This window comes from Crocodylus siamensis, chromosome 3 (genome assembly GCF_052110815.1).
Source record: "Crocodylus siamensis isolate JL-2025a chromosome 3, ASM5211081v1, whole genome shotgun sequence".
Lineage (NCBI taxonomy): Eukaryota > Metazoa > Chordata > Crocodylia > Crocodylidae > Crocodylus > Crocodylus siamensis.
This window is the reverse complement of record NC_143397.1, coordinates 33296803-33319301: the sequence shown is the minus strand read 5'-3', so window position 1 is coordinate 33319301 and position 22499 is coordinate 33296803. Positions and strand designations below refer to the sequence as shown.

The 22499-nt window shown below is 40.1% G+C and overlaps 1 protein-coding gene across 4 annotated transcripts in view; it reads left to right on the top strand.

Annotated features, from left to right (window-relative positions):
• Positions 1 to 22499, top strand: part of ARL15 (ARF like GTPase 15) — a 338819-nt gene that overhangs the window by 237574 nt on the left and 78746 nt on the right. The window contains exon 6 of one of the 4 annotated variants that reach the window (XR_016441191.1): positions 20482 to 20604. The exons of the other annotated variants lie outside the window; for them this stretch is intronic. The gene's annotated coding sequence lies outside the window, so the exon portion shown is untranslated. The remainder of the gene's footprint in view (positions 1 to 20481; positions 20605 to 22499) is intronic. 4 annotated transcript variants of the gene reach the window in all.

Genomic DNA, 22499 nt, shown 5'->3' with positions numbered 1-22499 from the left:
TTTTTTGATCATTGTACCCCCAGATGGTCAGACATGGAGCAGTGTACCCCTGGCCATGGGGGGATGGTGCATGGCTGGACACTGAGAGAGGGGGGCTGGTGAATGGCCAGATGCAGAGCCAAGGGGAAGGGGTGGCGAGTGGCTGGACACGGCGTCATGTGCGGCCATGCTCCTGTGAGGCAGCAGTGCGGGGTGGTGGTGCTTCGTCCCCACCTGCACCTACGTACGTGTGTACCCCCAAGACCTGTCAAAGTTATCAACACGTACTTTGCATCTGTATTCCACCAGTCTAATAAGACTAGCCTGCCAAATGCAAATATGACACAGACTTGTCACAGTTGGGATGATCACCTCGCAACAGTCAATGTAGAGCTGGTGAAATAACAGCTAGAGAGGCTAGATATCTATAAATCAGTAGGACTAGATGAGCTTCATCCATGAGTGCTGAACAAATTAACTGAAGTCATTGCAGGACCCCTGGCAAATGTCTTTGAGAATTGGTGGTGCTCAGGAGAGGTCCCAGAAGACTGGAAGAAGGCCAATATTGTGCCTGTCTTCAGGAAGGGGAGGAGAGAAGACCCAGGGAACTACAGGCTGATCAGCCTGATCTCAATCTGAGGAAAAATCCTTGAACAATTTCTTAAGGAGTCCATATAAGCTAGTAGAAGGCAAAATTCTGAATGACAGCCAGCATGGGTTTGTTGCAGGCAGGTCATATCCAACTAACTTCATCTCCTTCTGCGACCAGGTTACTCACCACCTGAGTAAGGGAGATGGGGTCGATGTCATGGACTTTAGGAAGGCTTTTGACATGGTGTCTCATGAGGCTCTCAGGGTAAAACTAGGGGATTGACAATGCAATGATCAAATGGGTTGGAAACTGGCTGCGGGGTCGGACCCAGAGACTACTAATAGACAGATCTGTGTTGACCTGGCGGAAGGTAGCCAGTGGGGTCCTCCAGGGTTCAGTACTTGCACCAGTGCTTTTCAACATCTTCGTCAATAATCTGGATGTGGGAGTGAAAAGCACACCAGCAAAGTTCACTGATGAAACTAAGCTGTGGGGAAGTGGGACCACACAACAGGGTAGGCTGAGGATCCAGGTGAACCTAGACAGATTAGCTAGATGGATGGACCAGAACCAGACGCTGTTCAGCACTGAGAAGTGTAAACTGCTCCATCTAAGGAGGAAAAATCCGAAACAAACATACAGGGTTGGTAGTGCTACGCTAGCTAGCATCATGTCTAAAGGGACCTGAGGGTCATAATTGACCATAAAATGAACATGGACCACCAGTGTGATGCTACCATTAGCAGAGCAAACAATCAATATGCTGGCATGCATCAACTGATGCATCTCAAGCAGAACTAAGGAAGTTAATCTCCCGCTCTGCTTGGCATTTGTGAAGCCGCAGCTGGAGTACTACATCCAGGTCTAGATACCATGCTTCAAGAAGGATGTGGAGAAACTTGAGAGAGTCCAGAAAAGAGTCACTCACATGATCAGAGGCTTGAAGAGCAAGTCATATGAGGAAAGGCTGACAGATATGGGACTGTTCAGCCTAGAAAAGTGAAGATTTCAGGTGGATTTGGTGGCAGCTTACAAATATATCAGGGGACAGCATCAGGGGCTAGGCAAACAGCTATTCACCAAAGCGCCCCAGGGGAAAATGAGTAGCAGTGGTCATAAACTCCTAGAAGAATATTTCAGACTGGATATATGGAAAAACTTCATGGTTCAGGTGATCAGACTGGAATAGACTCCCAATGGGGGGTGGTACTGGCACCTACCCTGGTAATCTTCAAGAGGAGACAGGATGCACACCTTGCTAGGGTTATTTGACCCCAGCAGTATTTCCTGCCCAGAGCAGGGGGCTGCATCTGATGATCTCACGGGGTCCCTTCCAGGCCTAAACTTCTGTGAATACAGCATAGATTTAACAGTTGCCGGTGAACACACCACTTCACCCCCCCAGTCTCACTGTTCATTTTGTCTATTGCAGAAGCTTATGGTGCACCCCCTGTCTGGCATGATAACTTATTTTCCTTGTTCTCCAAAATTTTCCCAATCTTCACTCTGCCTCCTGGTCTCTGGTCCATGTGTGTGGCATATAGTTGCATACAGTGCCTCTACTATTGCCAGAAGACCTTTCTGGGAAGAGTTCATCAATACAACATTGAAACTGATTATTTAATTGGGGTATATCTAGGCCATGCCGATAGTGTAGCTTGGCATGGACACCCTCTTCACACAGAGCAAACCTGGTTATCTACCAGTGTGATGATTCTGGGGCAACACAACTTCACCAGTTGACTTCTGCGCTTGTAGGGTGCAAGCAGGAGTTGGGCAGGTAAGTTGTATTCCAGCAGCCTCTACTGCAGGATATACTGTCTCTGAAGAAAAAATGTGCCCACAGCACAGTTGAAGAACTGAGTACTTGGTATCTTTGAAAATCAAATGGCTTTTATTTAGGTGCCTAAATAGGGATTTAGACATCCAGATTTAAACATTTTTGGTTTGTCTTTTTAAAAGCAATATAAAAAGTTTCTAGAAATACACAGTAAAATAGGGGTTATAATTTATACTGATCCAATAGTTTGCTGTGTTAAATTCTGAGCCAGCTAGAAAAACTGGTGTCTTGAGATCTAATATCTAGCAAACCAGCAGTGTTACGAAAACTAAGATGCCAGGTTCACCAGTGGTTTGTGGAGAGCAGAGTTGGCAAGGTCCTTTGGATCCTAAGGGTAAATCTGCACGGCACAATGCAATATTAGCTCTGTGGCATTACTTGACATGTAGATGTAATTTTGTTTTGTAAAGTTTCTCTAGCTCTGCAAACTCAAGTAAATATTTCTAGTGTCCTTTCCCCTTGAAGCTTGATAGGACACTTTACTTGCTTAACAAGTCTTTTTTTTCACATGGTCATGTGCAGCTGAAGCACAATAGACAGTTCTGTTGAATGCAGAAATAAGCTTTTCTTTTTCCTTAAGGCAGACCAATAGTCTGATAGTCTGAAAGTGAGTTTCTTTAGGTAAAATTTGGCTGTGCCTGCACAGTGTTAGCACTTTCACATTAAGCTGTGCTACCCAACATCTGCTTGTCTCCCTGCATTACAGTGAACATCAAAAATCTAATAGTAATATCTAATGCTAATTTTTCCTAAATTATTGGTTTTTCTCCATTTACTTGAAGGATATATTATTAAATATGTATAGTTACGTTTTCTACACTTAGTCACTGAGCCAAAGCAGCATCTCTTCAACAGGGATCAAAAACAGTTCATTAGTGATAGAATAACACTTATACTGTGGTCCATGGGGCATAATTAAAACTTGGAGTTCAGCCTTTTTTTTTTTTTTCAAAATAACTTTGACATGTGGTTTAAATGGCTGTAGTGGAGATAGGAGCTAAATAGAAGTTTCTTTACATAGTAGATTAGTTTCAGATGAGGCATATATCCTCAAATTCAGGTTCATGTAAAAGTATGCCAGTGGGACAGCCACCCATGAAATGTGCAAAGTCATCCACTGAATAGGAGAAGATAAATGTCAAGCCTAAAGCAAAACAATAACATAGCAACTCCAGAAGAAAACATAAGGAAGCATTAAAATAATCACCCATACAACAGGCAGGGACAGGAATAAAAATAGTACAGTTCTCTTACACAACCCATGCCCTGTTCCTGCTTTTGCTACCATAGCACCACTGACCCAGTTTTATTCTGTTTTCCTTCATTGTACTTGTTATATTCTGTATTTTGGACCTCTGCTATAACTTAACTGGCTTGAAATTCAGTTGTCTTTAAGTATATTGTCCTCATGTGACATGCTGTCTTGTGGGTTGCCAAGGCATACCTCTTTCTCATCAAATTTTGATAGTCCCCTTGGTAGAGTTAGCTATCCTGCATAAATGGTGGTGAACACAAAACGCTGACAGGGGTAGTAAAGTACTAAATAGTAATTTTAGTACTTTGCTCTTGAATACTTAAAATGGTTTATTGGGGCCTTTTAATATTTACCTAAAGGGCATGACCAGTATGCTTGTATAAAAACTTTGGCACTCAGTTTTTCTGTAAATATGGACACAGCATAGATAGCCTACATTGCTAACATTCTTTACCCAATAGAAAAATAGCTACTGGGGTTAATAATTCATGTAATTATATCAATTTAAGCAGCTTTAATAAAGACCTTTTAAAAAACACAGAAGAAATGCAAATGATATATGAATAACCATGCGCTATTTTGTGAATTAGTGAGTAGGTTAAGTGAAGAGTAAGAGGAACACAAATGCGTAATGCATTTTGATGGGAGTAGGTGTTTCATGGAAATGTTAATTTCAAAATACAATATTAGTATGTTTTTATCGTTATAAATTTGTAAATATGAGACCTTGTTTTGGTACTCTGCTATTCTATCTTTCTGAAAAGTCAGGAGAAGGTACCGCTTTGTGTGCAGATCAAGGCTGTGCAAATGAATGAGGTTCTATGTGTAAAACCCAAAATAATATAATATTGACAGTTGAAGGAATAGGATTAGTCTTAAATTTAGCTTGAATTAGATGCAGTTTAAATCACTGTAGGTGGTCTCGGCAAAGCCATTTCAGATACAGAAAAGGGTAGTGTTTTTGTTTTCCCATGTCATATGTACATTATCATGGTTCAAGTTAAAGTATTTCCAGAATAATTGGAACACAAGGAAATGTGTTGCTAACGGAGTTAATTCAACCAGTTTCTTGCTGTAAACCTTCTACTCCCCAGAGAGGATAAATTTTGTTAAAGAACTGAAAGTAGAAATGTGGCATTTTATCATGTCATTAAGCAACTGACATCTTTTTCTAATAATACATTTGGGTGGTCTGTCCCTGAAACACTTGCTTTGTTAAGAAACATTACAGTTTCCACAAGTCATCTCTAACTCCTAAATATTTTGAAATAATTTTACCTTGTGATGTTGCATCAGTGCATTAGTCACTGATTTAAACTTTCTAAACTACTGTTGCTTGGTATTGAAGAGGGTTTCCAGTTTGTATTGTAAGTAGCAAAAATAGGGGAAAAAATCTGTAATTTGTAAAATAGCATAGGGTAGGGGATGAGAAGCAAATGCCAAGAGGGCCCAATCAGTTCTGTGACATTACAAAGGATATAAGGTACATTCCATTTCATTGCTTTTACATAGATAAGCCATGTAGCTCACAATATTTAGAAGGTTTAAACCACAATGTTTGTGTAGGTGTGAATGACCCATTTGTATCATTGCAGTTTGTTCTCAATCAGCACATTTCTGGTTGTCCCTGATGGGCACTGTGGAAACTTATGAACTTACTTGCTGCAATGAACCACAATGCTTTTGAGGTTAGGCACACTGCCACTGAGTCTAGGTTCATTTTTATTGCCAACAATAATGAGCTGCTGAGTTTTTCAGATTAAAACGCAATCAGCTTGACTGCATTAAATGTCATGCTAATATATATAAAATCCTATTGGGTAATATGCATCAGACCAGAATGATCGATTAAAAAACAACCATCATAGACAGAATCATGGCAGTTCACCACCATTTTGCCCTTTTCTCCATAAATGTCCAAGTCTCATGTTTCAGCAGAAAATTGTTGATATACTGTTTAACCAGACATTCCACATTGCACATAGCATACACTTGGTTAAGGATTTATATAAAATCCTTCTTTTTTTTGCCCTCTTTATGCACTTGGTCAGAGGCAGGGTATGGTGGTTTTCCCAGTCCTGATTTGTGATATGGCTGCTTTTAAATGTGCACTGCTAAAACTAGCAGTGTACATAAAATCATTCTCCAGCAAAAAAATAAAAGTATTACAAAAGCTTCAATTCAAGGAATGCTGAACTGCCTTTAAAATAAGTAAAAAAAACAAAACAAAAACAAATACAATTTCATGACTGCTTAAAGGTTTTTAAGACTAACATTCTTCCTCTGAGCTCACTTTGTAGCTGTACCATCCATCTCAGTAGGTCTTTATCTGTGTCAAGCTACTTTGTAACTTGCACTTTTTTTTAGAAGAAAATCAACATCTAGAATTTGATGTGGTAGTTTGTAATATTCCTAGAACTCCTTTTTTTGGATGAGACATTTAGATTCTATACCCTCGTAGGCAGAAAAAATATATTATACTATTTTGATAAACATTAGAAATGTGGAGTTACTGTAGTTGTGCGTCTTGTCATAGTGAAGGCAGGCCTTAATCCAGAATCTTGTGATTACTTGTTATTTCATTCTAGGTGATGTGTTTGTAGCGATGGAGTGAAAGATTCATATTTCAAAATTCCACATTAGTGATTTGGAAGTTTTGTAATTTAATTATTTGCATATGGGGCAGTGGAACATATTGAGTAGTATGGCACAGACGTGTGGGGCAAGAAGAGTGAGGCAGAGAACCATATAGGAGGCAACTGATTGTGGTCCAGATGTTGAACTTGATAGAGGAATAACTTGATAGTTTTCAGTGGTGAGATGCTAATGCGTTAACAGATGTGGTTTTGTTTTGATGATTCCTGATCTTTAACTGTTCTAATATTGTTCTTTACATTCTGTTTTCTACTACAGATCATGTTTATTTCTGATAAGAACATCTTCTAGGATTCAAAGATAGATTAATATGTTTATAATACTCTTTCAAAACTACTGGTTCTTAATGAGTCCCTTTAGGCCAAGTGGTGCTAAAGTGTTACTTTACATAGGTTAAGGTTAGCATTAGAGGTTTAGATTTAAATAAGGAGGTGCAGTAATTGCAAGTAGTCTCTTCTATTCTGCAAATTTTCACCTGTTGGAGAAATATTCTCTATACCAGGAATTGGCAGGAATACTGATATTTCTTAAACCAGTACAATCTTTGAAGAATATCTGCTGTACACACACATGTATAAAGTGTCTGAAAAACAAGTTTGAAAGATTCCCAGGAAATACCAGTGCAAGTTGCCAAGTGAGTACCAGGGATCATCAGTTTGAGAAAACAAATTGGGAGTGTTCTGTTATGCAAAAAAAGTACAGTAGTGCAAACCATTTCTACTGTACATCTACATTAATTACCTACTTAAAGGTTTTTAGAAGCTATGTTTTAAACCAAACAATTAGGCCACGCCCTCTTATTGTCTCCATTACAGGTTTCCCTTGTCAACCATAGTTTTGTGTATCCACAGTTAATATTCTATATACCATTTTGGCTACCATGGTATACAGTTTTGAGTAACCACGGTTTTCCGTGGCCACTCATCAGCCTGCCAACGCCCTGGCTCTACTCGTGCCTCTCCTCCCCGCCCCCCCATCCCTCTACAACCCCATTTCCCCCAGCCAGAGGTGGCCCCCAGCTCTGCCAGAGGTGCATGTGGTGGTAGAGAGCTGCCCTTCCCGTAGTGGCAGGGAACACCAGGCCTGCTCACTGCTGTTCCCTGCCGCCCTGCTTCCCTCCCCCGCAACCCGGCATGGCAGGGAGCAGAGAAACTGCATGGGGATCTCCTCACCTGCCACTGCTCACCCTGTGCTGCCTTGGCGACATGCTTCCTGTGCCTGCTGCTGGTTTGAGGGGCGCAGCCCTGCACCACTGCCTTCAGTGCAGCCCTGCATGCAGGAGACGCGTTGCTAGGTCAATGCGGGTTGAGTAATGGTGGGCAAGGAGGTCCTCGTGCAACTTCTCTGCTCCCTGCCACACCAGGTCATGGGGGAGAGAAGCATGGCAGCAGGGAACAGAAGCCCTGGTCGGGCCAGGTTGTAGGACAGTCTGAGCCTAGTGGCTCATCCAGGGGTGCAGGCAGGTGGCTCCTGCTGCTGCCAGGCTCAGATTGTCCCCTGGCCCAGCCAGGGCCCCATCTGCAGGCGGCTGGCTGGCCAATCATGCACCGCGAGAGGTGGGCACAAAACACTCACACCCTGCTGTTCAGACAGGTGGGTGTAGGGAAGCTCCACAGCATGCTGCATGGGGCCAGCTGGCATGTCCCTCCCCTCCTTTTCCCTTTCCTGTCCCCCTCTCCCGGGTAAGAGGCAAACACACTGGGGGAGACGCTGCCGCCACACCCTGGGTGCGCTTTGTCCCCACCTGCTGACACGTAACCAATACCTATCTAAGTACCCCTAGGGGTATGCCTACACCCAGTTGACCATCCCCTGTATTAAAGGTAAGTAAAAATTATTTTTATACACTGTACTGTACAGTATTCAAGTCCCTAACCTCATTTTTCCCCCATAAGCCTTTTATTTTACCAACCACGGTTTTGCCAACCACAGGAACTTTCTCGAACCTAACCCCCACTGTTGACAAGGGAAACCTGTACAAGGGGAACTTGTCTGTGCATTTCGCTACAGCTCTCCCAAAGATGGTGTCAGGTTTCTGTCTTCATTAGACATTTTGTCTTCTGATCTTTTTGATGCATTGTATTTTATGGGTCGTATAAACTAGAAACATTAGATGTCAAAGAGGTGATCAGTTATTACCAGGATGTAGCTAAGACCTTTCAAAAAAAATGTGTCCAACTGCTCATAGTATTTGGGAAGAAGTCCAGCAGGGAATATGTCTCCATACTAATTATATGCAAGTGGATAGGTTGATGTATGGAGGTTTCTCATGAAAAGGGTAACTCTGCCTTGCAGCACGTTTAGCTGGAGTAATGGCAGCTTGGGTGACTTATGTGTGCAAAATAATATATAGCAGAGATTTGTAAAGCAGCTATGTAGAGCTCACCCTATATCTTTGCTCAGCATTCTTCTGGCTCTGTAAAAGCTAGTTCAGTTGTTCCAAGAGAACAATCCTCCAATTACATACTCGCTCGGCTTGTGGATTGGTTAGTACTACAAGTCTCTTGCGTTGTAGGTCTGCAGAGACAACATTTATAAAGGGGAAAAGAATATCACGCAGTAACTAGATTATATTGCAGCTGCAATTTTGTACTCCCCCATCTATCTTATGATTCATTAGAGTAAAATACTGGGCAGTCATAAAAATGGGGGTCTCTTATATGTCTTTAGATCAGAATGCCTCCAAGCCAATGTACAGACTTCCTGGTACACTCTTCTGAAAAGTGTTTGCAGGCTTAAAATCTACAACTCCTAGACTATGGCTGTGAAGAGACAAATGTGCAAGTAGTAGTTGATAATATTTTCCCTATTTGTATTGAAGTAATATAATTTATTTAATTAGTCTGACTGTGCTAAATCACACATTTTCATATTTCATTGGATGTTGCTATTCTTACTGGGAAAATCTACATGCGACATTTACTGCACAGTAGACTTATTTGCTGTGCAGTAAATGTCTACATGTATGCCCCTATTAGGCTGGAGTAAGCTAATCTACTTTGCAGTAGGATAGTACTTGTAAATAAAAGTACTATCCCTGTGTCAAGTAAAAAAAATACTCCACAGCAGTGCACATGTAGATACTGGAAGGCCTGGCTGGGTCATGGCGGTGCTTCAGTGGGTGGGGGGGAGGAGAGCTGTTTGCTGGTTAGCCTCCTGCTGAAATACCATTCATGCCACAGCCAGCCCCTCCACACCACATTGACCTGGGAGCAGCAGCCCTGGGCTGGCAGACTGACCCTTGGGGTCCAGTGTCTCAGGTGGGGCTGTTCCACCCTGGCTCAATGTGCTGGAGTCCTGGGCACACATGCAGATTCGTACCTGGCAGCAATAAGCACTGGAGCGTTAAGTTTTGGAGCTTATTGCTGTGCATTAATAGGCACATGTAGACATATGCACTGTGTGTTTATCCAGGGCTAGGATGCAAGCAAAATTGCAGGGGAGGGTTCATTGGATGTATTTGGGGAAAACGTACTCATCAGACAGAATGCTAGGTAACTCTTAGTCCCTGAACAGCATTTAATTAACCATGAAACAATATTGAAACTGGATCTCTGAGGGCAGAAAGTGTACTCAGTAATTCAGCAGAAAAATAAGCAGACTTCGCAGAAAGTGTGTGTGTATTTAAATAAAATAAATCTGTGATACTTTAGGTATCACCTGAAACCAAGACATTTTTATTGCTAGCTTATCCCTTTTTTATCTTGTTTTGTATCTTGTATTTATATTTGTTATAAATAATCAATATTTCTCTCATTCATAATAGTCTTGCTTTATTAAATTTATTTTCATTCTCTTAAAAATGATTGTTAGTACCATAGAAAAATGTGCTCGCTAGGTTTTGCTGTTACTTAAGTCTCATCAAAATGAGTAATACTGAATTTGAGGATAGTCTGGATAAGGGCACTGCTCCATGAGCCATATGTCTGGACTTGGTAAATGACCAAGAGGTGTCTGTCTGAGTGATCTGCATTTAAGTGATATAATCTTACCTTCATTATCTCCTTGCATGGTGTCTGGGCGAGGGGGTTCGTCAAGGATTCCTTTGGTATAAGTCACAATTTATGATTTCTGGTACCTCTTGTATATATGTGGTTCTAACCAGAAATATATTAAAATGAGATCTTTAGAGTTCTCTTTGCAGTCTGTTTATGAACTGTATTCTTCCTTTCCTCTTAGGTTATTGAAGTGGCCAGTGGAAAGAGCCAATGTTTCGCATGTACAGAAAGCATGTTCTCAGTTTTTTTCGGAGTATATTTGTGTACAGCTTGTCCTAGTATATCAATATGCATTTTTTTCTTCTCATGCAAACAAATAACACATTTCTAAAGAATTAATTTTGAAAGACCATTATGAAATAGCATGGGATATTCTCTCGAATGTACCAAAGAGCTGACTAGGTTCAGGATATTCATTAATATCCATACATCATAATGATCCCTTTGTTTATGATTTTCCTTTCATAATTACAATATGAAATTATGCATCTGTTTGCGTAACTGCATTATAATTACATTGAGGCCACTTATTTTAAGGTATGTCTTTACATCTCCACTGGCTGCTATTCTGCCTTTGAACTTTCAGAGCTCTCACAATTATGCTACCTATCATTAGGGATCTACTTAATTCTTGCTGAGGTGAGGGAAAAGTCACAGGCTGCTCGTGGCAGCCAGCATAATTACACAGAAAGCCCACAGAAAAAATAATTAATTCAGTAATTTAAGCACTCAATTAAATATCCATTGAAATATCTTATGAAAATAAATCCATGCGCAATATGTATTGAAACTAGTATCAACTTAACTTTATTTATTGACATTGTTTTCTAACCTTGTTGTACAATTTTAGGAAATATATGTTTATTTGCAAGCAATATTGGTAGTAGCTGAATGTTTGAAAATATTAAATACATTTGTGAGTGTGGGTGGGGGAAAAAGGCTAAAAGTGCACTGAATGTTAAGATCTCACAATAAAGCAATTAACATTTTTATGAATAAAATCATGCATAACTCTGTAGCTGAATATGTCTGAATGCCAAATGTTGCACAGTAGCCCTTTTCCCTAAACTGAAGGATTTTGGATGCATTATTGACCCATATCAAACTAAATAATGCTAACCTTAATAGAAAGAATTCATGTTACTTGTTAAATGCTGGTATGCAGCATCCACCAGCAGTTGCAGCTGACATCCTCTGTCTCTGCAGTGTGAATACTTGTCCATATGTGGAAACTGCATACTCTGTATCCACTGAATTGGTTGGAATGGTAAGGCAGCATCTTGCCAGGTTGCAAAGATGTACAAACTAGTCACAAACAGATTCCCAAAACACAGTCACAGGCATCTGGCACTCTTTGACAGAGTTCACGTAAGTAGAATGTTCATTGTCATGCTTTTTTCCCCACATCCAGGGAAGTGATTTCACTAGCTGAGAGTTACAGCTCAGAACAGGCACCTGGTTGGAGTCCAAACTGCAAACGGCACTAAAAATGCCTGGAACAGTTCTTGTGTTCACTGGTTTTCATATTGACAGTTTGAAAACTATTGTGATGACATGTCTTTGACCCAACTTACCAAATTCATCAGCTCGTTGTGTGTGTGACAGATCACAGCCTGCTGGCCTTCAAACCACGTTAGAAGCTTCATGAATCAGATCACATATTTAGTGACAAACATCACTTGATCTTCAGTGTTGCACAGTTTAAGCACGCACTGTCGGGTGTGATTTCCAGCTCCTTGCTTACAAATTGCCAGTAGTGTGCTATATTCTTGGCATGGTAACAAACCATGTTAAACCACAAATTCCACCCTAAGCACTAGTTTTGGTGGAAGTGGCTCAGTTGCATGTAGATCCCCATTTGCATTGTTGACAGATTCCCTATACCAGAGCTTATGGCCTGGACAGTGTTTGAAGACTGTTTTAAAAAGAGGAATCCAGGCTATCCACATTGGGAAATGGTGTGTACCAAATGTCACTTGCAGAAGGCAGAATGTGAGCATTGCAGGTGACACGAATTGTGCGAGCAGCATTCCTTGGAGAACATTATAGAAAACTTTGAGATTATACATGGAATTGTCAGACAGAAATTCTGAGATCTTGTTAAGTTCTAAGCCTTAGTTTACAACAGCTTTCACTACAGCTTGCACCATAGTAGAAAAATTGATGGATGCATGGTAAACTGACTCTGCTTAAAAACAGGCAGGTCGCAATCTGTCCAGCTCCCAGGCACAAATAAAATGTGCAAGACACAGTCATCTTGAAGATTTTTGGCTTCATCTGCTGCAGTTGAGAGAGATTCATATTCTGCCAATGCAGCTTTTGTAGACTGTATGTGCGAAGCAATCACTGCCAGTAGAGTTTGTCAAAGCCTGTTCACATGTGGGAAACCATTTGGCACGTTTGTCTTCAAGTACACCTTTAAGGTTGTCAGTTTTCTGTGGAGGGATATTTGCAGCCATGAATGCCTCAACTAGCACAAATATACTGCTTTTGCACTGCTTTCAGTGGCCCTTTTAAACATCAAGGCTGTATTCATTTGTCTCTTTCTCTGTCCTTCAGCCCCGGAAGCAGCCATTTACTTCATGTGCAATTCAGACTCTAAATGGCAATCAGTGCTGTTTTTTTTTCTCACCACATTGAATCGCATTGCATGATGAACAGAATGATTTGCCACCATCTGTACGCAAGGCAGCTGCAGGGTACTGCCTTACACGATCCATAGTTGAAATGTTTTTAGCTTTAGAGGAGTTCCTGTCGCTCATCATCTTCAGACAGTATTGCTGCTGGCTTTTTGAAAGAAAAATGGCGCCAGAACCCTCTCACTTCCCTGACTGGCACCTTTACTGAGCCTCTGTCATTGAGTCAGTCTCTTGCTTTCTGTCTTGGTGAAACCATGTCATATGGCTGAAGGGTCGCCATGCTTTTCTTTGTGCACTTTTTTTTTCCTTGTGATTCCACACCAGGATCACAGGGATCGCCATTTTTGTGGGGTTCATTGAAACTGCTTTTTTTCCCAGTTTCCTTGGAAAAAAACAAAATCATGAATAGGGTAGATCCCTACTTATCATGTGTTAAATGTTTAAAAGAGATCCTTCATATTGCTAAGAAGGAGAAATATTTGAGCATAATGATTTAAACTCTTCATTCTGAAGAGATGCCTCTCTGCTCCTGTAAGTGTCAACAATGGAGTGTAGTTTAAGGGCATCAAAAAATAGTTACACTTAACAAGAAATGTGTGCCAACATAAGTGTTCTTCTTTTCTTATGGTAATACAACGTGATTTTTTTAATACCATATTTTCTCATATACAACACACCTTGCACCCAATTTTTGGGAAAGCTAATTTCTTTGCTGGAAAAGGAGCACTCTTGGAAACGCCAGATGCCATGTAGTTGCTAGTTCACTGCAGCTTGTGTCTTAGCAAACTGAGGGGACAGAGTCTTGTTTTAGCCTTCTCACAGTCCCATAGCTATTGGCTGAGCACTATAGCTCGTGCCTGAGGCATCAAGTGAACTGTTGGCAATATCGTGATAAGGCTTATGTAGTGGAAAAACACTTTATTTACAGGAACTTATATAAAGAACTAGTTACAATAAAGAAGTAACAGTCTTGCTACTGCCTTTGTAAGGGTGTGGGGCCTAGCCTTGTGTGATACCAAGTAAATCTTGGGATCACGGGAGACAGTCTGCTATACCAGGATGTTCCTGATGCCACACTGGATACGCAGGGCTTCCAGGGGGAATTACTCTGTGTCACACTTTATCAGGACACTTGAAAGTCTTTTTTCCCCCTATATTCTGTTTTCCAAAAACAACGTGTATGTTTTAGTTGAGGGTGTCATATGCAAGAGAATATGGTAGGTTTATCTCCTCTTATCTAGCTTTAGACATTCTGATTATGTACTTGGTGTATGATTTTCATTGGGAATTCAGACTTGGTTTTCTATATTTGATTAGCAAATGTTTCTTAAGATTTGATTAAAGTTCAGTTCAAGTTGTAAGTCTGAAACTGAACTGTTGCAGAATGCACTCAGAATTTCATGGCTCAATAAGTATAATGAATATGTTGGCCTTTATCTTACTTGCTTTTGTAAGTTTTTATGATTATTAAGTAAATGCTGTTTTTGTCTTCATAAATTCTTTGGACTGATCTGAAGGTCCCTGGATACCTCTATGTTGGCTGCTATATTTTGGATTCTGGACTGGAGTATAAACTGGTGTTTTGGATCTGCTCAACTGTGCCGCTTAAACTATGATTGTCATTTTTGGACTGAAAGCCTAAACAATATTATTCCCTGAAGGTTTAGATGTGTTCATCGTTTAACCTTAAAATTGTTAAGTTTGCAAAGAATTCAAACTTGATTACTATTCTATAGAGTCCTGTCCTGCTCCAAGTGAAATCAGTGGCAAGACTTCTTTTAAATGTATTGGGAGCAGAATCTGGCTGTGAAGGCTGTGCTTATGCTCTGCTCTTCCCCTAAAGTTTTCCATCTTGGTACTATGAGTTCAATTGTAATTGTGCTCTAAACAGTGGGGAAGTGGGCATCTTAACCACTAAACTACCTGGACCATCTCTGAGCTGGGTTAGAAAATATGGTGGAGAAAAGTCCAACAGTTTCTAGGAACTTCTCCCTGTCTCGTAACTATCTCAACACCACCCTGGGTAGCAGCAGCACATGAAGTTTTATTTTAGCAGGATAAAAAAGTAAAGTATAGCCATTACCTTCTTGTGGCTGAAAATGAATGAATACTTGCGACATGAAATAATCTGGACTTGATCTCAAATAATTTTTATTATTTGCCAGTATTTGAAGGTGTATCTATAACTGGAACTTCTTTAGCTTATTAAAGGTGGCTTCAGTAATGTCTGTTCTACTTCCCTCCTATATATTCTAGTCCTAGATTACTTAATAAATAAAACTTCCTAATAGTAATGAGGATTATAGTACCCTTCCACCTAGAATTAATTCCATAAAGTGCTAAGTTTATTGGTAACATTTTGCATGTATACTTTGTTTAGGTCACAACAATACCCCAACCCTACTACAAATACTGTATATCATCCATTATACTCCTGGCTTGAAGAATCCATGTGCAATTGAAAGAACAAACCAAATAATTCCACTATGACTAGTTTAATAAAACTAGAAAAATAAAAATATTGTAAAACCATAAAAATAAATATGTGTATAAATATTGTGGCCTGACTTTTGACCTCTGACTATTGTTGACTGACTTTTGACCTTACTAGTTTAATTGTGGAGGAATTACTGCTACCTATAGTATGCAGTAAATATTAACGAGTTCTCATTCTCTGTCTCAACATAAGTTACTTAGTAAAAGTGTATGCCAATAAGTGCTTTATAAATAGTTAAATATTATTCCCACTATATCACTCTAAAGATATTGAATTAGGACTCACTGTGAACAGCAGGAAAAAATGGCCACATTCATATTCTTTATTTGAAAAGTTTATACTGACTTCTCAATATATGCCTGAAATCATTTGGATACTTAAACAATAAGTTATCTTTATAATTCTGACCAGTCCATCAGTTACATTTCTTTACTTGTACTTTAGGTTCTGCTGTTGGCTATATTGGAAAACTAGTAAAATACTGTCATTTTCCAGATAATATTCTTAACTTCTTGGCAAACATTCCTTCTTTCAAACCCCTCAGGATAATCCATAGCTCCGCAAAAACATGAGTCTAATACATTACAAATTTCCCTAGGAGAATCGACATCTTTTCCAGCTGTTTGGATAGTCTGTCTAAAACCTGACCAGACCTCTCATCTCCCAGTATTGTTCTGGGCTTTCATACTTTGACTTTGATTTGTTCAATGTTATAATTTCTAAACTGAGCCAATAATTTAAGTCTCTTTGGTTTTCTTTGCAGTACTTATCACAGACAATGAAATGATCTATTATCCAAAAAAGTCTGCGTTGTTTTCAACTATTTTTATTCACTAATGCACAGTTCTTACTGGTGTCAACAGAATCTTTTTAGAATACTCCCTAGACAGTTCCATAAATTATTTATGGAATAAAGCATCTCTCAACTATCTTGTCCAATAGACTTAAACTTGCTTTGATTGCTTTCAGATAGGTACATGGTATTATCATGATGGAGGTGATTATATAAAATTTTGATAGATATATTTTAACTATAGTTTTGGCAATCAGAGAGCTTATAATTTGAAGAAGGAAGGAAAAATGCATTTGTGATTATTCCAGTTAATTCCATGTCTATTTTGTCTGGCATGTACACACAAACCTAGTTGTAACAGCTTTAAAGATTGGCAAACTATCTAGTAAGCAGCCTAAGGTGGGAATTGGGCCTCTAAAGTTTTCCATCTCAATTAGCAAAAATAAACTTATCCCCTAGCCTAACTACAGAGAACCATTTATTTTCTTTATAACCTTTAATAAACTTTCATTGACTATGGAGAAATAGAATTATGTCAGAAAGGGAATCCAGAGTTGGACCAGATAGTATCTGTGAACAAATATGGTATCCCACTCTATTTTTCATTTGTTGCTTGCGGGAGATGCAGTGAGGAACAAAATAAAATAAGTTATAGCTATAGTAAACCTAGATCCAACATCTCATAATATATTAAATCATTCTTTTAATAGAGTGGTATATTCATTAGCGTTGTTGTTGTTGCTGTTAATATTACTATTTAAGGCTTTAGTCTAATTTCCTATTCAGTCCATTTTCTCCTGGGGGGTTGCGGGATGATCTTGAAGGTTTGTCTCTTGTGCTGACTGAAGGACGTTTGTCATTTGATTCCGCTTTGTGCCTCTTTCTCCCCCCCGCCCCTTCCCCCATTCAAACCTCCATCTGGAGACTGATAAAAACGGTGATCATAAACCTCTCAGTTTCTTTGGGAAAACTGTAAACCAGTATGTACATGCAGGGAACACTTACATTTAGGCTGCTGTTCATAGCACTCTCATTAGTTCAAGTTCCCTCCTCAAGTCTTCAACCTGAGCTGTCTCATTTGCTACTACACAGACCAAGCAACCTCTGGCACAAACATACTAACATAAGTCACTATCTAATCCAGAACATCAGGCCAAAGCATCTTGCATTCTCTTTTGCCGCTCTGGCAATGAACCTCTCCGTGGCTTTAGCCGAGTCACCTTTCTCCTTTTTTTTTTAATAACTATTCTGTTGGTTTGTCAACCTGAAAGGATCCTCCTATTACCAGTATCTCCCAGGGTTGTCAAGGTGATCATTGACTATGAAGTACTAACAATCTGCAAATACATGCACATAGCCTGTCCCATGGCTGAAGATAGAGTGGTTCACTAGGTATTTGTTTATTTGGGTAAATGTCCTTCAAAAAGTTTTTAAATATTGGCATCTGTATCCTGAGCTCACCACAAGCAGTGAGACACTACTTGTACTGCTGATGAACATGGAAATATTGCAGACAATTCCCCAACATACTTATATAAAATAGGTCAGGAATGTTTTGGTGTACATCAGGGCTGTCCAGTTTTTAAGTGGCCAGGGGCAGTATGCCCAGTCTGCACCAGAAGGGGCCAGACACTTTGTGGGCCAAACCAGTGTGTGTTATGGGGTCCCTAAGTCACATAAGTGTCTCACTGCAGCGCATGCACCCATCGCTGCAGCATACTGCAGTGTCATCTCAGCCTCAGCTCCCCGGCTGCACTACACTGTGCTGTCCCACTCTGCCATCGGTGCAGAAAGCAGAGACTGAAGGAGAGATGGGGAACTTGGAGATGTCGGCTGCTGCTGCAGCACCTGGAATGATGGAAGGGAGCAACGGTTAGGTGGGAGTCCAAGGTTTTGCAAATTAATCCCTTGCGACTGCCCAGAGATGACCTAGTGATTTAATCACATGGGAAATGTGTTGAATCCTGGATATTTGTGGTGAGTGAACGGGATATGGGCATACTAAAGAACTGCTTCACAGGGCTGCACAAAGAAAAGCTAAGTCTAGCTCTGTCTTTAGTTTTCCAGTACATGGAAATTTAACACAAGAAAGGGCATTGAACTCAGGCTCCATTCTTATCTTTTATTTGGATGTCAAATGCAAATGTTCCCACACCCCCCATATAAGTGTATTTCAAATGCTGGATGTATGCATCTACAATGTAATATGAACTAACTAAATCAGGGATGCACAAGTTTTCATGAGTCAGAGCTCACTCAGGCTAATGAAAACTTATGCATTTCTAATTTAGTTAGTCTGTAAGTCTACCCTGCCTTATGCTTTCCTTTAAACTAATATGGCTGGCTACCTCTGTGTAAAATGTAATATGTAATAAATTTTACACACATTGAAAAATTTGGGCTTCCTTGTCAATATAGCCACCCTAAATTATGCTTGTGACTCTACTGTGAATTTAGGAAGCCTGATAAAATTTTATGTAGTTCTTGTCACTTGAGAATTAAGGTTTTTCTATTATTTATAGTGTTCACTAAAAATATCCTTACCTTGATATTGTTTCAAAGAAGTGCAAAAGTCCTTACAGCCAAAGTTCCTTCAGTTGGGGAGCTATTTGGTTAAGCCAATAAGGACGCAATACTGACCTGTTTGGAAGAAGGCGAGTACTTATTATTTCATAGAACTTTGTACTGGAAAAAGCCCTATGCTAAGTGTTTTATATGAAAGGTATTTGCTGGCCTCTCTTTTTATTTGGAACAGGATAAGTTTATTATGTAAACCTTTTGTGTTTGCAGCTATCATCATGAAAACTACATTTGCACTTGGTGAATCTTGTTGATTTGCCTATATGCACTTTTAAATCTTTTTCATTTTAGACTGCATTTAGCTCCTGGCAGTATGCAGAAGTCATTAGTGTCACCTGTTTCTAATTTTTGAAAATTAATCTTTCTAAGATTAGACATGGAAAGAAAAGCTAGTTGCTCAGAACACTTCATTAACAGGAAAGTAGTTGAAGTTCTGCCATAAATACATTTGAAAAACTGTATAAATACTATTTGGCCCCTTATGACTTCCTGGGGAATTCAAATCTTTGAATAAATAATAGTGCTTTTCTAAGTGTGCTGTGATAGCCCAAGCATGCTTGTTATGTAAACATAGTTACTAAAGATACCAGGACACATGTAAGTATTTAGTATCTATAGATTGACCTCACTTAAGCATTAAAAATTACTGAAGTCTTTTTTAGTGCTTTGCAGCACAGCTAATGCTCAGGCCAACAATATGTAATTTAACTAAGTGAATCTTTGACCTTCATAAAACCTCTGTCCTGGGTGTGCAATTGTATAAGCCATGTGTCTCTTAAAGCAAACTGGTTAGTGTATAAAGTCTGCTGGTTAGGTTTTTTCCCTAACTCTTATTAATTTGATCTCATTTTCCCTATATTAGAATGGAAATCCTGGCTTAGCTCTAATCAGTGTTTTAAAGTAACTTTGCATTTTAAAGAGCAGTAAATATCATAGAAAATTTTATATAGGAAACCTGATTTTTTTTTCCCCATTTCTTCCCCTCTCTTCCTCCATCTTTGTAGAATATGCCTTCAGCTATTCTATTTATCAATAAATATAGATGAGCCTACAGAATAAATGTATCTCCGGTAATTTGGAGACAAAAGCAGTGCGTTTCCTTCATTGAAACCAAATATTTTATTTCCTATGGGGGAAAAAAACTACTACATCTCTAAAATGTATGCACTTTTCACTTAAACGTTCATTTTCTGTTCTTTGTCCTCAAAGAGCATATAGTTGGGTACAGACATTACACTTTTATGATCAGAAACTGGTGTATACCCATAACCAAACATAAGTCTATACCCTATAACAATACCAGTCTATACCCTATAACAGAACTGAAGTTTGGCACACACAGACTGATTTAAAAATGGCAGAACACAGCCTAAGATTTTCCCCTTCCTCTTCCCCCACCTCCACTGTCCACCCCCACCACCAAAGGGTAAATGTGTATTCTGTTTGCTACCAATCTATGCCACTTACAGAAAACCACATAACTTAGATCAATTCCACCTTGAGTTTTTCTGAATGTCTGTACCTAGCCTAAAACAAGCTCCCATTTCATAGATTACAGAACAGCTTTAGACTTGTTTCAGATAAATGCTAACAGGGTTTTCTCACTGGTTCTCTTTTCTCCTTTTTCACTTCCTCGCTGGATAATCACCTCAGCAGACACAAATTCAACCATCTCCTGGCAGATGATTCACAGATCTACCTCTTTAATTTGTTACCTTCTCTACAAGCTATAATTGTGATCTCTCCATCTGACATCTCTTCTTGGATGACTAAACCGTGAGCTCAAGATCAGTCTGGATAAACCAGACCTCTTTACCTCTCCTTTAATGAAAAACTTTGACAAAACAGTTTTCAATCAAAAAACGCAGTTTTGTCATAAACGGTGTTTTATGGAACTATATCCAATATGATGACACTTTCCAACTGAAAAGTGTTAATATTTGGTTTAGAATAATCTTGTAAAATATAAATTGTAGTATACTGTCTATATATTAATACAGTATAAAAGTAGAAAGAAATTGAACCTAAATGATAGTTCAAAGGTTCAGATGCTATCAAAAGTAAGTGTTTCAGAATTCCAAAGTACATTTTATTGGATTTTTTCCTGGAGAAAATGTCAAAATTTTAGTTGTTTTCAGTCTAGTAGGACTGGAAAAAACAATCAATATGCTGGAATTTCCTTTAAAAAATGGAAATTCTGCCTCCTGACCAGATGCATTCTTTGGTCATTTATAATCAGTGATCCTAGTTCTCTCTGATTTAAAAAAAAGTCTCAAATTCTCTGATTAAAAAACCCAAATCTGTGATTTAAATGAAAGGCCACTGTATGTATGTGTGTGTGTGTGTGTGTGCGCGCGCGCGTGTGTGTGTATGTATGTATGTATATAAAAGTATCAGTTGAACACAATGTTTTATTGATATATTTACAGGTTTAAAGCAATTTGGAAGCCTGCCAGTGCCTTCAATCACTAATACATTCTAAATACCTATATATTTTGGCATTTGATTTTCGGGTTTTTCAACATGGAAAATCAGAGCTCCTGCTGAGACCATACTGTACACCCAAGGGGATTATGTGCAGGAAAACTCAAAATTATGCTCAGAAAACTCAAAAGCATGCAAAGTTACTTTTATTTTTTACAAATTAAGCTAAATACCTTTTTTTTTTTTTTTTTACAAATTAAACTATTTGAACCTTCTTTAGAAATATTCAGATACTTTGTGTGGTTGGGGGGTGGGTGTGGGGTGTGCTTGGGGGGGATTTTTTAATGTGTGGGGTACGTGTGCAGTTTGTGGGTGGATGTGGAGGGGTGTGGGTATGGGAGTATGTGGGGTTTGTGGGCAGGTTGAGAGGGGCTGTGGGGGGTATGGGGAGTATATGGGGTTTGTGAGCAAGTGTGGGGTTTGTGGTGCAGAGCCACAGGTCACTCAGCAGCAGCAAGTCCTCGGGGCATTCATGGCCACAGCAGGCAGAGCCCTCAGTGGCACATGCCTCTGGCTGAGTCCCAGGGGGGGCATATGATGGCACAGAGTCGACCTAGCCTGCTGGCACATACTTTCGCACCAAACCAGAATGGTTCTGTGCCAACTCATGCGGATCATTGCACCACAGACAGGGGCTGTGTGCCATTGGGCCAGGTGGGCTCTGTGCTTCCATGGTGGAGAAGCCCCATGTGGAGGCACGGAGCAGCCGGCCCAGCCTGATGGTGTGTGGACTGCACACCATTGGGCTGGGTGGGCTCCATGCCTCCATGTGGTGCTTCCAGCACTCAAGTGGGAAGCTGCCCATGGAGGCCACCCAGCCCGATGGTGTGTGGCTCCATGCTTCCATGTGCAGCTTCCTGCCCAACCTAATGGGACGCAACTCTTGGTCCGCATGTCATCGGACCAGGCTGGCCCTCCACATGGGGTTTCCTGTGGACACTTCCCCATTCCCTCAGCTCCCATCCATACACCCCCACCCCTGCTGGTGTCCCCCCCATCAACAGCCCTTCAACCCCCACAGCTGGCCCCCAGTTCCCTGCAAGCCCCACTTACCTCAAAGGCTCCAGGAGGGAAAGTGAGCCTAAGCCAAGTCCTGGCCGACTGCAAGTCTCAGGGCCCTCCCTTCCCCTTCTCCCTCCCTCTGCTCCTTGGAACAGGGCTTAGGGTTTGCTTCCCCTTCTGCAAAA